Source organism: Podarcis melisellensis (assembly GCF_964234715.1).
Source record: "Podarcis melisellensis genome assembly, chromosome: 15".
NCBI classification, from domain to species: domain Eukaryota; kingdom Metazoa; phylum Chordata; class Lepidosauria; order Squamata; family Lacertidae; genus Podarcis; species Podarcis melisellensis.
Genome location: NC_138532.1, coordinates 12,673,731 through 12,690,063, shown reverse-complemented (window position 1 = coordinate 12,690,063; position 16,333 = coordinate 12,673,731). Strand labels below are relative to the sequence as shown.

The 16,333-nt window shown below is 47.4% G+C and overlaps 1 protein-coding gene across 1 annotated transcript in view; it reads right to left on the bottom strand.

Annotated features, from left to right (window-relative positions):
- VSIG10L2 (V-set and immunoglobulin domain containing 10 like 2) overlaps nucleotides 1-13,510 on the bottom strand; it is a 67,706-nt gene extending 54,196 nt beyond the window's left edge. The window contains exon 1 of the mRNA XM_081890895.1: nucleotides 13,403-13,510. The gene's annotated coding sequence lies outside the window, so the exon portion shown is untranslated. The remainder of the gene's footprint in view (nucleotides 1-13,402) is intronic.
- Nucleotides 13,511-16,333: the final 2,823 nt, after the last annotated feature.

Here is a 16,333-nt window from a genome sequence, read left to right as displayed (position 1 = left end):
ACTTGAATTGACAAAGGTGCCAGATTGCGAGGGTGATGGAGGGGAGGCAATGTTGCGTGCATGTTGTGTCAGGACATGGGGAAGAGCCAGGGGTGAAGCCGAATGCTGCAGCCACGTAGCTTCAATGGCTGATGGCTCCTCTTCTGCTTCCTCCTGGTGCCTCCACTGATGGGAGGCTGCTTTGGTCCTCCTGGCCCTCTGTGGCAGTAGGAGGAGGAGTTGAAGGAGCCGGCCACTGGAGCTGCACCACGCTTGGCTCCACGCTTCGCCTCCATGCTTTTTGGACATTATATATTGTGGGGGCGGCATGATCCTGAACATGTTAATGTTTTGAGCCACTCCATGAACAGTTCAAGGGCAGGAGAGCACAGTGGAAGCTGTGTTGTTGCTGAGAGGAGAAGGGAATGGATTACATTTAATCACAAACCGGGTCAGAGGAGGCAGCAGTGTTATGAGAGAATGACTTTTGCACATGCTCCTCTGACAGGGACGGCAGCAATTTGTCCAAAATGGGGATCATGTTTCTGGAGACAGCGGATGATGAATTAGGATTTGTGCAGATAACACAGGAAACATTGATTCGGAGAGGGGTCAGAGGCTCTTAAAACTGACATAGTAACTAAGGACAGGAACATATATTTACATCCACGCAAGAAGACCCGGGTGGAAGCAGAGGAGGCTTTTTGGAGACGTTTCCAAGGTCTGGCTTGTTATAGAGCGATCCCCAAGGATGGCGGACTAGCAAACTCAATTCCATTACTCTATATAACGATGCCTGGGGACGTGAGCGGAAATTGCAAACCAGGCTGGCTTGACAGGAGCTGTGGAAACACTGTAAGAGCTATTTTTAAGGCACTGAGCTAGGAAACATTTGGGAACACGCTGCAGGATCACAGGAAGGGGAGCTTGATGTTTAAGGGGGCTGAGTGGAATGGCGACAGTTTATTACCACCCTGCATGCCCTCGGCATAAGGCAGGGGGCCAGTTTGCCTGCACAGCCAAGGATGGAGGTGGCATGTGGGAATGTGGAAAGTTGGGTGGAGCAAACAAAGAGAAGCCAATTTCGGTTGTGCTTAGAACAGGGAAACGGTGCCTGGTTGGGCTCAAATCAGGGACATGTCAGGCAGGGGTTCATCTTGAGAGCCATGGTGCTGTGCAAGCCACAAGAGGGAATAAATGAATAAAATTGGAAAGATAGACCAACAAAGAAGACTCTTACCAACTCTGGGAGTTTAGAGAGCATCCTACAAATTTCCCAGTGCCCACAGATGCCAGAGCAGGATCTATGAGGAGAGGAAGAGGAGAAGGAGGCAGGCTGAGCACTAACAGCCAAGATGGACATCCTGGTCTAGCACTGGCCAGTACAATTCCTCCAAAGCCTATTGGTTCCTTAACAATAAAAGCAGTCATGTGAACATGGTCTTTTCCCATTGAGCTGGTGCAGTTATGTGGCTTAGTAGACCTCACCAACTGTCCACCCTAGAAAAGACCCAGAACTATCTACACTCGCCTTTCCCAAGCTGGTGGCTTCCAAATGTTGTGAAGACTCCAACTCCCATCAGGCAGGTAAAAGATAAAAGCTAAAGGACTCCTAGATGGTTAAATCCAGCCAAAGGTGAGTATGGGGCTGTGGAGCTCATCTCGATTTCAGACCAAGGGAGCCGGCGTTTGTCCACAGACAGCTTTCCGGGTCATGTGGCCAGCATGACTAAACCACTCCTAGCGCAATGGAACACCGTGACAGAAACCAGAGCACATGGAAACACTGTTTACCTTCCCGCTGCAGCGGTACCTATTTATCTACTTTCACTGGCATGCTTTCAAACTGCTAGGCTGGCAGGAGCTGGGACAGAGCAATGGGAGCTCACACCGTTGTGGGGATTCGAACCGCTGACCTTCTGATTGGCAAGCCCAAGAGGCTCAGTGGTTTAGACCACAGAACCACCCACGTCCATCAGGCATACTGTAGCTAGCATGCCCAGTGATCAGGGATAATGGGAGCTGTGGTTGAGCAACATCTGTTGGAACAGGCTGCTCTATAGCATTCAGGGATTCTGTTACAGGCAAACAGGGGGCTCCCTGGGCAAATGCATTGACAGTAAAGTGCTCCCTTCAGGTAGAAGACTGAAAACCACTCTCCTAGCTGAGTACAACCATAAGGTGTTACACATCAGATGGCATCTCTTGAACCCTCAGGCTAAATCAAGAATGGGAGACCTTTGTCCCTCCAACTGCTGACAATACTCATGACCACCCATACAGCAGCAGCAGCAACAGCAGTAGGACCACTGAGCCACTCCTCATCTGGTTGTTTCAAACCTGTTCTTAACCAGCAGAGGGACTTTCTTGAGAGAAGAGCTTCCATAGCTAGAAGTGCATAGTCAGGGGAAAGGCAGTGTTCTGGGAAGTTCTGTGGCCTCAGAAATCTGCTTGCTGCTTAGAGAGGTTGACTCTCATGCAAAAGGGGTGACTGACTCCCATCCCACAGGTGGGGGAGGTACACAGGAATTCATCTTCACCTCAAGTTCCAAACATAAAACAGACCTCATCGGATTCCAGCCCAGGGATCTGTTTTTCATTCCAGTCCCAAGTTCTGGTTTATGTCTTCTTCTGAGAAGTATATTTCAAATGGAGAAGGCCTTGGCATTCCAGTCCTGCATTATGGCTCTGTGCTGCAAAAGGTGCTCCAGTTTTCTTCAGTCGCCAGTACCTCATCCATAATACTCCAGGATTTCCCAGCAACATCACAGCTGTTCCCTGACAGAGAAAACAAGTGGGGGGGGGTCCTTCTCTGATGGCTTCGGATCAAGACGCAGAGGAGGGATTCATCCCTGGAAGTATCCATGAAGTAGTCAAGAAATGTTCCATCAGGGTGAGAATGAGCTGAGCTGCTGCTGCTGCTGCTGTCAACACAAACTCAAGATTGATTACACACTTGAATCATATCACTGATGTCTGGTGACTCTGTATGGATGCATTATTTGCTTTAAGATCAGTTCCAGATCTGTACTGAACTGGGTTCCAAATCTACTCAAGTGCAATATTGTTAAAGAAGGTAAAGCATAGACCCAGATATAAGTCTGAGCAAACAGTGGCATGGTGTAGGGAGGCCCTCACAGGGGCGGTTGACCAGAGAGCAAAATTGTTAGGGGGTGCAAAATTTCAACACCTAATGCTGCCTGAATACAGCTGCATGCTGCTATTGCTGGTCTCCATTGAAAATGGCTTCTTCATGCTAACCAGGAAGTGATCTCTCCAGACAATGGAATGGCTCTTCTTTTCTTATCTCTGTGACTACAATTTCCTGGGCGGCATGGACACCATTAGGCAGTGGAATGTGCATGAGTATTCTGTTTCTCCCCCCTCTGCTCTGCACAGTCCTGGGCACTGGCAACCCACACTATGCCACTGCAAGCAAAAAGACATTAAAAGTGGCAGAGTGCATGTGTTTGCATACAGCCAGTCCTGGGTTCAATCCCTGGCCCCTCTAGGTAAGACAGGGAAACACCTTTGTCTGAAATGCTAGTTTCTACCAGTGTAGACCATACTGAACTAGCAATGATGCTGTCAGGATGAGATTTTGGGGCATAAATCCATAAATTACCACATGTTGAAGTAGTATACTTTGAGGTGCAGTGGAGCTGGAGCTGGCCAGAGGCTGGCTCTGCTTCCATGGACCTTTGTGACAGGTCTCCGCAGGTCAGTATGATAGCAGGTGATTAAAAGTTCAAGTCGTGGGAGCAGGAACAGCTTTATCTCAGATCCCTAAGAGATAAACCTCTGCCTTCTGGTTCCAAAGTCATGAAAAGCAGAAAACAGGCTGATCCACTGTATTCCCACCCATCTCCAGATGAACTAGAATAAAGTCCCTTGCCAACTTTTGACCATATAAAGTTTAGACTACTTAGTACAACCACAGACAGTCCCTTGCGCAGAAATGAAGCAACCAAAGGCCTGTAAAACCACTTGCATGAGCTTAAGGTGGCCCCCAGTTAGGAGCAGGAGCAGTACAATGGCAATGTAGGTATTTGACTGGCAATCCTTGCAAGATGCACTTAGCAAACTCAGCAGAGTCTGCTCAGCCTCCCTCCAAGAAGAACATGTCAGCAACTATTATTTTATTTCATTTTTTCCTATCCCAGTTGGTTCTTAATCCAAAAAGCCCTCCGGAGGCAACAGTTATTTGGGGATTTTAGCATCAGGTGTGTCAGCTTGGTCATTATTCCAATTAAAGTGCAGTTCTAACCTGCTAAAGGATTATCGTTATATTTTTGAGTGTGTGGCGGGTGCTGATCCTGGTGGTGAGGGCAGGTCCCTCCTCTGGGTGTGTCAGAGCCATTGACGTTGCAAAGGCAAAATGCTAAGTAGCTTTTGCTCTTTGCTCCTGCCAGTTTTCGCAAAGCTGACAGGCACACGCCAGGTGGGCAGTTTGGGTTGTCCTCTGCACAGTGCGAAGGACAGCCTTGTCGGCATGATTGCGTTCAGATGTCTTGGGCGAGATGGAGCTGTGCAGCCTTTAAGTTGGGGGTGTAGTCCAAATGCTGTTGGACTACAATTCTCATAATCACCTGGCCATTGGCTGTGCTGGCTGAGACTGATGGGAGTTGGAGTCCAACACCAAGAGGGCTGATGTCAGTGATGGATGTAGCAGGACCCCTGCCAAAGTCCCGGTGGCTCAGAAGAGTCCATTGCTAAACTGACCCTGCTCAGAATTCCTACAGCCCTCCCTGCTGCGACTTGTCACATCAGTTGTGTCAGGCACTGCAATTTCAGTAATCTAATGTGGCGAAGGCCAGCTGCAGATCAAAGTCAAGCGCTATCTTGGCTCCCATTCAAAGGCACCACTGGCAGCAGCAAACAGCCTTTGCCCACCTGGTGGCAGCTTCTGATGATGGCAGCATGCAGCAGTGCCAAGTGATGGTGTAGTTTAGTGCCAGGTAGGGTCTGTGGGTGGCACCATGTTGAGGTGTCCCTGGTAGTTTGATCTTGGGAGAGCAGTTCCAAATCTGCTTTAAAATCAGCTTCACAGAGGTCTACGACAGCAGCGTCGAGTTGGGACTCACAAGTATGAATGGTGGGCCACCAGTCATATTGCCCCAGAGGCAATATTCAAAAGCTTTTCGATGGAGCCAGTTCACACTTTCAGCTGTTAGTCAGCAAGCCCGCAGGAATCCAGTGGAGAGGCATAATAAATGAAATGACTTGGATTTGTAATTTGGGTAGATTTGGAATCCAGCATCACTGCAGGGCATCGTACCACAAAGAGGAACCCATCAATGCTGTAAACAGACAGACGATGTCACTGCGACATCCACACCCACTCCCAGTCAAGGGAGAAGCAGCCACATCATCAGTTTTGCATAAATGCAGAGCTGGATGAATTTTGCAAGCTATCTTCTCTCTGATCTCGCTGCCTTGAAATAAACTGGGAAGGCACATTTGATCGGAGCCATGCAGCTCTCATGACTAGCCCTATTAGAAACCCCCCTCCCCAGTTGCCATTAGCTCCCATCCCCAAGGAAAAATATTTCCCCCATTTCATACTGACATTGTAGCCCCAGACACCCCTCCCTTGAAACAAGTACAGTAGCAGCTTTAGAGGGCAGATTTCAGATGGGGAAATGATGGAGGGGCAAAGATCCCCAGTACACCCCAGTACACCAGTCCTAGTCGAACACAGTTCTCCCCTCCCACTGCAAGAGCCTTTAAGCGATGAAAAAAAGAAGTTCTGGTCATGGCCAGTCTACTTTGACTCTAAAGGTAAGTCCATGCTTATACATTCTCCATTTCACAATTGTAGTATTGTACGTTGATGATTTGCACATGTGGAACTGCCAGCACACCTGAAACACCACAGGCAGCATTTGGGTATCGCATGCAGCGCTTCACCTCTCCTTGGACGCAATGCATTTCTACAGAGGCAAGAGACACATTGAGCCATGAGTCACTGCATGGCAGTTGTGTGTGTGTGTAAATGGACTCAACATCAAGAATGACCTTGAACCGAGCCTTCTGCAGCCCAGAGGTGTTTCTGTGGGGCACAGAAGGATGATAAGACAGTCTCACCTTTCTGCATTTAGGTCGTTTTAGTCTCTGGACTATCTGGTCTTACGTGGATTCCCCTCTCTAGGTAGCAGCATGTCTTTCTTCAACATGTGGTAAATCACCTCCACGGAGTCCAGGGGTCCTCATGCTCATTCCTCCACTGTGGGAGACAACATCCCTCTGTGCTGCATACCAGTTGCTAAGAATCACAGGTGAGGAGAGTGCTGCTGCACTCACATTCTGCTTTCTAGACCACTGAGCCTTGGGCTTGCTGATCAGAAGGTCGGCGGTTCGAATCCCCACGATGGGGTGAGCTCCCATCGCTCACTCCCTGCTCCTGCCAACCTAGCAGTTCGAAAGCACGTCAAAGTGCAAGAACTTAAATAAGTACCACTCCAGCGGGAAGGTAAACAGTGTTTCTGTGCACTGCTCTGGTTCACCAGAAGCGGCTTTGTCATGCTGACCACATGACCCGGAAGCTGTACGCCGGCTCCCTCAGCCAATAAAGCGAGATGAGAGCCGCAACCCCAGAGTCATCCAGACTGGACCTAATGGTCAGGGGTCCTTTTACCTTTAGCTAACTGGGCTCTTTTTATGCCCTCATTCTGCACTTCTGTCCATTCCCTGGTGGCCTCCCTGTCACTCTGAATCAACTGCTTATTAGAACCCCTGTTTTATTACCATGATGAGAATATCTGGCTGATCTATCCGGCTCTCTCCATCGCTGGCCTCTCAGGGCACCTGTCCAACTGCTAGCCTTACATTTCCAAGTTGAAAAACATACACAAGTCCCACGTATTGAAGGATAACTTGGACCTTCCTCGTGTGGTGCTCAATCTTCCTTTCGTGGAGCCAGAGAGTAATAACTGCATTAACTATTCTGCAGGGAGCGATGTAACTGTAAGTCATGCGCTTTTGTCGAGAGGCTGGGCCAGGAGGAAACTCTTGAGCTTGAGAAAGAGGGGTCTGTGGCAGATCTCAAGCGTGCAACTCTCGCTGTTTACACACAGGCTCCTTCCAAACCTGGCAGGTGACTCCATTGACTGGTCCCACGTTGAGCTCCTCTTGTTGTGGAACTCGTTGCTACGTACAGAGGAGCTCCAATGGCAGAAGCAGATCCTCACGGGAAATGAAGTCACTTGGTGTGCCGTGCCAGGATTGGAACAGCTGGGGAAAAAGAGCTGGGTTTTCTGAGTCAGAAATATTCGTCAGTGGGTCTTAACAGCAGCAGGGTGGAGGGGAAAGCTGGGAGTACCAGCGGAGGCATAGGGAACGCCATGACTTCGAGGAAAACGCCCTCCGGAGGGAGCATAGGGTGCTTCATGTTTATTGAGCATTCATATTGATTTGCTTAGAGGAAGGCTAGATAATGTCTTTTTGATAAGCAGGCATTCTGGTGGGCCTACATTTTTGAGGCCCTGAAGGTTGAACTGTTATGGAAGCCCCTTCACAACCAGCAACAAGGTCTGAGTAAATGCTGTCATCTTCTCCAGTGGAGTTGTCCTACGACAGATCACCAAACCTGTGTAACATCTGTGCTACTGACTCTCAGACTTTGAGATTGTTGAAACACACACAAACACACATACACACACACACACACACACACACACACATCAATGTGAGTTCTTCAACTCACATTTGGTCTGCTAGACCCCAAACTTTTAAGCAACATGAACTAAAGTTGCTTCTGGAGCCCCTCTGGGATTAAGGGCCCCGAGGCTTAAGCTTCAATAGTTTCATAGTAGATCTGCCCCTGTTTGTGGGGAGATTAGACAACCTTGCAAGTGGTATCCCACACTTTCTGATACATTCCCCCCCCCCCCATTACTTTCCTTATTGTAACAAAGTCCTATCTTTTGGGATAGTGGGTTTGACCTCCTAATCTACTGCACTTGCACAAGCCTGAATTTGCCCTTCTGTGGTTGAATCCCACTCCAAAATAGGGACAGTTCGGAAGCACCAATAGGAACATCAGATGCTGCCTTATACAGAGCCAGGCGATTGGTCCTCTTAGCTCAGTATTGTCTGCAGTGACTGGCAGAGGCTGTCCAGGATTCCAGGTAGGATTCCAGCCCTGTTTGGAGATGCCAGGGATTGAACCTGGGTCCTTCTGCATGCAGAGCACATGCTCTGCTCCTGAGCTGCGCCCCTTTCCCAAGGAAGCAAACTAGCTCTGTGATACATTCCTCTCTCCCTCTTCACTCAAAATGGCAGCACAGCATGCCAAAGTGCTACCAGCAGGTGATGCAGCTGAGAGCTGCATCTATTCTGCATGAGAATTAGAGCCAAACTAAATGTGATGCTATTTACTCAAGTTAGCAATTGTGCAAAGATTTTTTTTTTTTTTAGTGAATAGCAAGAATGGGAAGCCAGATCTAGACTGGGGCCCTGGCAGATAGGTCAGGGGACTTAATCATTCTCAGCTAGTGACAGCCGCTGCCGGGGAGCCAGTGATAGTAAAGGACGTTAGAGGAACAAATATTCTGAGAGTTCCAGGGGCCATATGGAGAGGCCTAGAGGGCCACATTACACTTCCCCAACCTGTGGCTTTAATACATTGACGGACTGCAACTTCCATCGCCTGCAGCAAACATAGCCAATGGTCAGGGAAGATGGGAGATGGGAGTCCAAAAACACAGGGTTCATCCATACGTACATTTTGCCCTTGCTTTTCTGGTCTGTGTCTGAGTTCTTTTTTCTTTTTCTTTTCTCTGCCACTTTCCCCAAGAAAACATGCTCTTTAATACTGAATCAGAACAGATTGGTAATTAGGGTGTTCTGCGGATTGCTGTTTGTTCCAATTCCGCAGTAAAGAGTGGGTTTTTGCGGGGGAAGTGGTAGAGCTATAGGGGGGGAAAGCACTTGTACACAGAGCTTTAAAGCACAGACTTGTGCCTAGAAACATGGCACAAAAGTAAGTCTGGAGAAGCCCACAGGAAGGGGAACCATATTGTTTATCGGTATTGTAATCAAAATAAAACTGTTAATAAATATTTTTTTAAAAAAAACATATTGGGGGTGGTTGTTCTAATGTATTACAATGTGGGGCTTGGGCAATAAGAAAGGGGCTTGCAGTAACAAAGCAACGTCTGCATTTTGATCTGTGAAATTCTCGATGTCGTTCTGCAGCCGTTACCCTGAAGCAACTTCCTCCACCACTTCGCCTGCAAAACCCATTTTAACTGCTGGTCTCTTGCTACGTTCAAACATGTCCCTGTCTCATTGCTCAGGCATTGCAGCGGCCTCTAGTGATGAAAGTCAGCAGACAGCGAAGAGCGTGCTTGATTGCTTGTTAAGTGTTTATCCCAACTATTCCTCCTATAGTACAAAGCAGCTTACAAAATATTAAAGCACAACAAAACAAAAACAGCTGTGTAAAAAGGAAAGGAAACAATAGAAGCCAGAAATGAAACAGTTTGAAAGCAACTGTAGCCAAAAGCATCATAACACACAATAAAAGCCAGCGTAATGTAATGTAAGGAAATGAGGTAGAATAACAGAATAATAGAACTGTATTGTTGGAAGGGATCCTATGGGCTATGTAGTTCCAGCCCCCTGCAATGCAGAAATCTACCCCCACCAAAGCATGCAAGTGTCTCAAGCCACTGACTTCAGAGTAGCCACAATGAGGCTTATGGAATTACTTAGAGGGAAGCAGTTGGAGAACTGCAGAATGAAACTAAAGCCCCACTGGTGTTCCAGCTGCAAACAGGGCAAAGACAATGATAGCAAATATCAACAGTTTTACAGCCCAGATGTCTTTTTATAAGCTGGGAGCTGTGTTGTTTTTTTTTCCTTTAAAAAAATTTAATTGGTAGTAAAACAAGCAGACGCTAATTATAACTCTCTGGGGTTCTTTTCCATTTAAAGCAGCACCTTTGCGAATGTCGTCATTTTCCTTCAAACAACAACAACAGAAATGCAACTCTCGGCTGAGCTTCGCAGAACGTCACAGCAAGCTCTTTCTGAGCCTGTGCTCTGGGCAATGGTCTCTCCACACACATCTGAATGGCTGGAATTAGACCCATATAAACCCCAGCTGCATAATTATAGCAGTTTACAAAAGTATGGTGCTGCCTCAAAGCTACTGTGCATTGATTCAAAAGTAAGAAAACGATATGAGCATTTTTAGAATGCAGGAGCTATGTATGGTGGATCCAACCAAAGGCTTATCTTGTCCAGCCTTCCCCCAACCTGACACACTTTAGTGTTGTTGAACTACAACTCCCATGAGATCCAGGCAGCACAGCCTATGGTCAGATATAAAGGGAGTTGTAGCATAAAGCAGTTGGAGAGCATTAAGGCGGGAAAGGCTGATCTCACCCAGAATGGCCTTTCCAGACTGGAGGGTTGTTGTTAGTATTTGTGGCTATATTTTGCAACATGTAATGGATGCAATAATAGTTCATGGGTTTGGGATTTCTATTGCACCATCCCAACATCATTCTGCTTTGTTGCTCAGTCTAGGTGGTGCTGTGGGTTAAACCACAGAGCCTAGGACTTGCCGATGAGAAGGTCGGTGGTTCGAATCCCCGCGAAGGTGAGCTCCCGTTGCTCGGTCCCTGCTCCTGCCAACTTAGCAGTTCGAAAGCACGTCAAGTGCAAGTAGATAAATAGGTAGCACTCCAGCGGGAAGGTAAATGGCGTTTCCGTGCGCTGCTCTGGTTTGCCAGAAGCGGCTTAATCATGCTGGCCACATGACCCGGATGCTGTATGCCAGCTCCCTTGGCCAATAAAGCGAGATGAGCGCCACAACCCCAATCGGCCACGACTGGACCTAATGGTCAGGGGTCCCTTTACCTGGGAGTCGCAGAGGGCAAGGAGTTATCTCTCAAGAAGGGAAGATTGGACGATTTCCCAATACACAGGGCCTCAGGTTTCTGTGGTGCTTCCCCAATGACTATTGTACTCTGGGCACTATTGCACTAAAAGGTAAAGGTAAAGGTTCGGGCCAGTCTTGACAGACTCTAGGGTTGTGCGCTCACCTCACTCTAGAGGCCGGGAGCCAGCGCTGTCCGCAGACACTTCCGGGTCACGTGGCCAGCATGACAAGCTGCATCTGGCGAGCCAGCGCAGCACACGGAACGCCGTTTACCTTCCCGCTGGTAAGCGGTTCCTATTTATCTACTTGCACCCGGGGGTGCTTTCATTCTGCTAGGTTGACAGGCGCTGGGACCGAGCGATGGGAGCGCACCCCGCCGCGGGGATTCGAACCACCGACCTTTCGATCGGCAAGTCCTAGGCGCTGAGGCTTTTACCCACAGCGCCACCTGCGTCTCTGTACTATTGCACTAGAGCTCAACAAAAGCAGGGCAAAACATCAAGAAGATGTCATTTGTGGTGCAAAAAGTTGCAGGATTTCAGCAGGAAGCTACAGGGCATGCACTGATGGGAAACGAAGTGGCAAGTTTGCCCCTGAAAAATGTTCAGGTGCAAACAGTATCGAAAGCTGCGTCGAATCGTGTATAACCAACCCCATACCGTGATAAGTACAAAAGCATCGTGGATGCATCATGAAAAAGGACTAAAGCACTAAGATTTATGTATTGATGTGTGTTTTTCTTTCCTTTGTAAATCTACCAAAGAATAAAATAAAATAAAATTGGGATTAAGGGGTTTGCTCAGTTTGGTGGAGGGGGTGTGCTATGTCCCATCGGTGTAGTGACAGTGGTACTCGTCGTTCTTCTGAGAAGCAATGTTCTCCGGGGGGAGGGGGTCGAGGGATCGAGGAGCATCAATTATGGGGGAGTGAGAAATGTCCCTGTTTTCATCTGAGGAATGTTGGAGGGGGTGGTCATAGCCAACAGCCCTTGATAAGCCTATGGAATTGTCTCATCTCACCTGTCTTACTTTGCAGAGTACAGCCCTATATTTGAAGGGCATTCTGGTCCGAGTCAAGTTTATAAATAAATGTGAAAGGGGGCCTTGAAGTTGCCTGTAAAGAACGCCCGGACAGCAGACAGAGCAGGCCCACGAGCCTCCTGGTCACATTTCTCTGGACGATGCTGAAACTTATTTCTACCTTGATACACATAAATTAGCATCTGCCAGACATCATACCTGCTTTGAATTTATTGTTATTCATGCTTTTATACTGTATTTTATGCTGTTTTTTGTTGTATCACAATTAAGTGTTTTAAATTTGTTGTTAGCTGTCCTGAGCCCGGTTTTCTGAACCGGGAAGGGCAGGGTATAAATAAAAAATTATTATTAATAATAATATTATCCTTCTTCCTGGTGATGAATTTCCTCTTATTTTCCTTGCAATGGGGAGATGTCCATCCGAACACCAGTAGGGGTGGGCTATATGGGGGTGTAGACATAAGAACCCCCCAACCAACATCTGGATAAGGGGTTGAGAATCCTTGGGCCATTAGCCTTGAGAGTACAGTGGTACCTCGGGTTACATACGCTTCAGGTTACATATGCTTCCGGTTACAGACTCCGCTACCCCAGAAATAGTACCTCGGGTTAAGAACTTTGCTTCAGGATGAGAACAGAAATCGTGCTCCGGCAGCATGGTGGCAGCAGGAAGCCCCATTAGCTAAAGTGGTGCTTCAGGTTAAGAACAGTTTCAGGTTAAGAACGGACCTCCGGAACGAATTAAGTACTTAACCCGAGGTACCACTGTATTGGCTAGGCTGGTTAGAGTTGATGGGAGGGGTAGTCCAGTAACATCTGGAGGGCCCAAGCTTCCCCAGCCCTGATGAAGACTAAGTCTGGGTAAAGCAAGGCCTCCAGATGTTGGTTTATGACTCCCCTTGCCCCTGACCATTGGCTGAGCTGGCTGGGGGTGATGGGAGTTGGAGTCCGACCACATCTGGAGAGCTGCAGACACACCCCTCAAATGAATATCCCCATGTTCCCTTAAAATGGGATGGCCTGGCTGCTCTTTGGCAATTTTGGGTCTCAGTTCTGGAACTTGTAACTTTCCAAGAGTCGCAGAGGGCGAGGAGTTAGCTCTCAAGAAGGGAAGGTTGGACGATTTCCCAATACTAAGGGCCTCAGGTTTCTTTGGCAAGCTGGAGGGGAAAGAGAAATATCGCAGCGCCCCCCCCCCCGCCGCCTCAAGTGCCTTGTTTGAGCCTGTACTAAGAGACTTGGCAACCTGAAGTGATCTGCTGTCGCCGTAGCAACAAATGACTAAATAATGACAATTAGCTGAAATAGCACAGGGAAACAAGCCAAGGCAAACAACTTGAAATTACCTGCAATTCCTCACCCCCAGCGCTCGCGCATCAGCCCCCCTCCACCACACAGCCAATCTTTTAATTAAAATTAATTGCTTATTACCGTACCTCCTCCCACCCTGCAGAAAATAATAAAATTACATGAGCAAAGAGCATGAGAGTACCTGTCAGGAATCCCATGCAGATGAAGCAACAGCCAAACTAAACAGCATCCCTTGTGTCTTACGACGTGGCCCAATTTGCCTTTCACCTTGTCGCGCCTCAGGCGGAGGGGGGGGAGCTGCAATTGCCTATCCCGCAGGCATCGTGAGACAGGTGGTGCATCGTGGAGGGCGGGGGGGGGGGGAGAGAAGCTCGGGCTTCCTGCTGTGCTTAACTAGTTTTATAATCTGGTTTGCTGGGTTTACGGGAAGCTTTGCCAGCCTCTCCTTTGACCCAGACGTAAGTGCCGGAGACAGAAAGCTGAGCGGCTTGTTCCCTGCTGAGCATATGCTCCAGCGCTATAATCCCGCCTTGCACAACTGGGTGCTCTCCAAACATTAAAGACTACAACTCCCATCAGCTCCAAGCCAGCATGGCCAGTGGTCAGGGATGATGGGAATTGGAATTCCAAGCGTTTAGCGGCAACCAGGTTGAGGAAGGTTGGGGTAGACCCATGGTCCCTTCTTCATGCTCTCTTCCTTTTGCTCTGACTCAAAAGAAGGTCCTCTCCTCCACACCTTAGGGTGAAGGCCAGATAATAAATTTATCAAATAATAATAATAATAATTCTTCCCGACCAGAATCTGTAAATATTGCTGAATCAGGCCAAGGGTTCATCTATATACAGTGGTACCTCGGGTTAAGTACTTAATTCGTTCCGGAGGTCCATTCTTAGCCTGAAACTGTTCTTAACCTGGAGCACCACATTAACTAATGTGGCCTCCAGCTACTGCCGTGCCACCAGAGCACGATTTCTGTTCTCATCCTGAAGCAAAGTTCTTAACCTGAAGCACTATTTCTGGGCTAGAGGAGACTGTAAACTGAAGCATATGTAACCTGAAGCATATATAACCCGAGGTATCACTGTAATAATAATAATAATAATAATAATAATAATAATAATAATAATAATAATTTATTTATACCCAGCCCATCTGGCTGGTTTTCCCCCCAGCCACTCTGGGTGGCTCCCAACAGAATATTAATATTATTATTAATAATAAAGCGATAAAACATCAAACATTAAAAACTTCCCTAAACAGGACTGCTTTCAGATGTCTTCTAAAAGTCAGATAGTTGTTTAAGTTCCTGAACATCTGATGCTAAGAAGAAAAAATAAACATGTAGCTTAACATGTTTAGATTGCCTTGCCTAAACAAAAACAAAAAAACTTTTCAGCAGGCACCAGAAATTGTACAGTGAAGGCACCTGTCTGAAGTCAATAGGCAGGAAGTTCCAAAGTTCTGTCACCCTAAAGTACAGAGTTCTTACAAGTATGGAAGAAATATTATGTGGCACCTATAAAGCAGCCAAGTGGGCACATATGGGTAAGGTGATCCTGCAAGTAAACAGGTCCCAAGCAGTTAATCACTGTTAATGTTTAAAGGTAAAGGTAAAGGGACCCCTGACCATTACGTCCAGTCATGGCCGACTCTGGGGTTGCGGCGCTCATATCGCTTTATTGGCTGAGGGAGCCGGCATACAGCTTCCGGGTCATGTGGCCAGCATGACTAAGCCGCTTCTGGTGAACCAGAGCAGCGCACAGAAACGCCGTTTACCTTCCTGCCGGAGCAGTACCTATTTATCTACTTGCACTTTGATGTGCTTTCGAACTGCTAGGTTGGCAGGAGCAGGGACCGAGCAATGGGAACTCACCCCGTTGCGGGGATTCGAACTGCCGACCTTCTGATCGGCAAGTCCTAGGCTCTGTGGTTTAACCCACAGCGCCACCCGCGTCCCTTTACTATTAGTATATTACCATCTTGGAGCTGGCCCGGTAATAAATGGGCACCCATTGCATATCTTTGAACAGGGACATTGCATGCAGACAGAATCTCCATTCCATCCACAGTTGGGTGCAGCATTCTGCACTAACAGCAGTTTCCAGAACAAACACAATGGGGCCCCCACATAGAATGTGAGCCCCCCCTTCCTATTCTTGGGTGGGACATATGTGCAAAAGAATAAATAGATCTTACAGCAAAGCATTATTAATCCTGTCCCCAAATCAATGTTTATTTATGTCTGTGTAGCTGGACTGATTCCAAACAGAGAAGGGCCTTGTAGAGACACAGATGATTTGCAAGAAATGGAAACGCATTTCATCTTTCTGTCAACGGAGATGATACATACATACATATATATATATATATATATATATATATATATATATATATATATATATATATAGCATGCACACTCAGTGTCTCATACATACTATGAAATCAGATCCAGGCAGATCGATATCCGTGGAATTAATTAAGTCAAAAAGGCAAGCCATTTCTTTGCCTGGCTGAGGTGTGTCTGTTCCCCTAAAGGCGCCTCTGTCAGTGTTTGGAGACTGTTCTTTATTTTGTCTCCGATTGGGACTTGCGCAAGATCGTACAGATAGGAAGCCAGCCGCAAAAGGACAGTGCCAAGGCAGTTTTATAATTATGAAAATTCCTTCTTTCCTCACTCTGTTAGGTTTAATAACACCTCGAAATCTGAAACCCGCATCTTTGCTAATCATTTGCTCTCCGGTTCTTTTGACTTACAGAAAGATTGGTTCTCAGTCTGCTTATTGTGTAGAGACCGGAAAGGGACCTCCGCGTTGCAAACCGTTAAAGAGTATTACTGTGTATTGTGTATAGAGAGGGGGTATTGACAAAGCCCACAAAGTACTTGGGTTTTCTTGGGCCTAGGATCATTTCTAACATCTGACACTTAACGGAGGTCAACAAGACCAGATATGAACTTATAGGGTCGCCAAGACACCAAGGCTGACCTGAAGTTTCTAGGTATTCCTGGTCCCCTCCCGGTGGCAGGGATGGACTTGAATATTCAGACAAGTGATAGCTCTGGGAAGGGAATAGGGGGACTCTCAGTCCCCTTAACAACCTACAGCTCCCAAA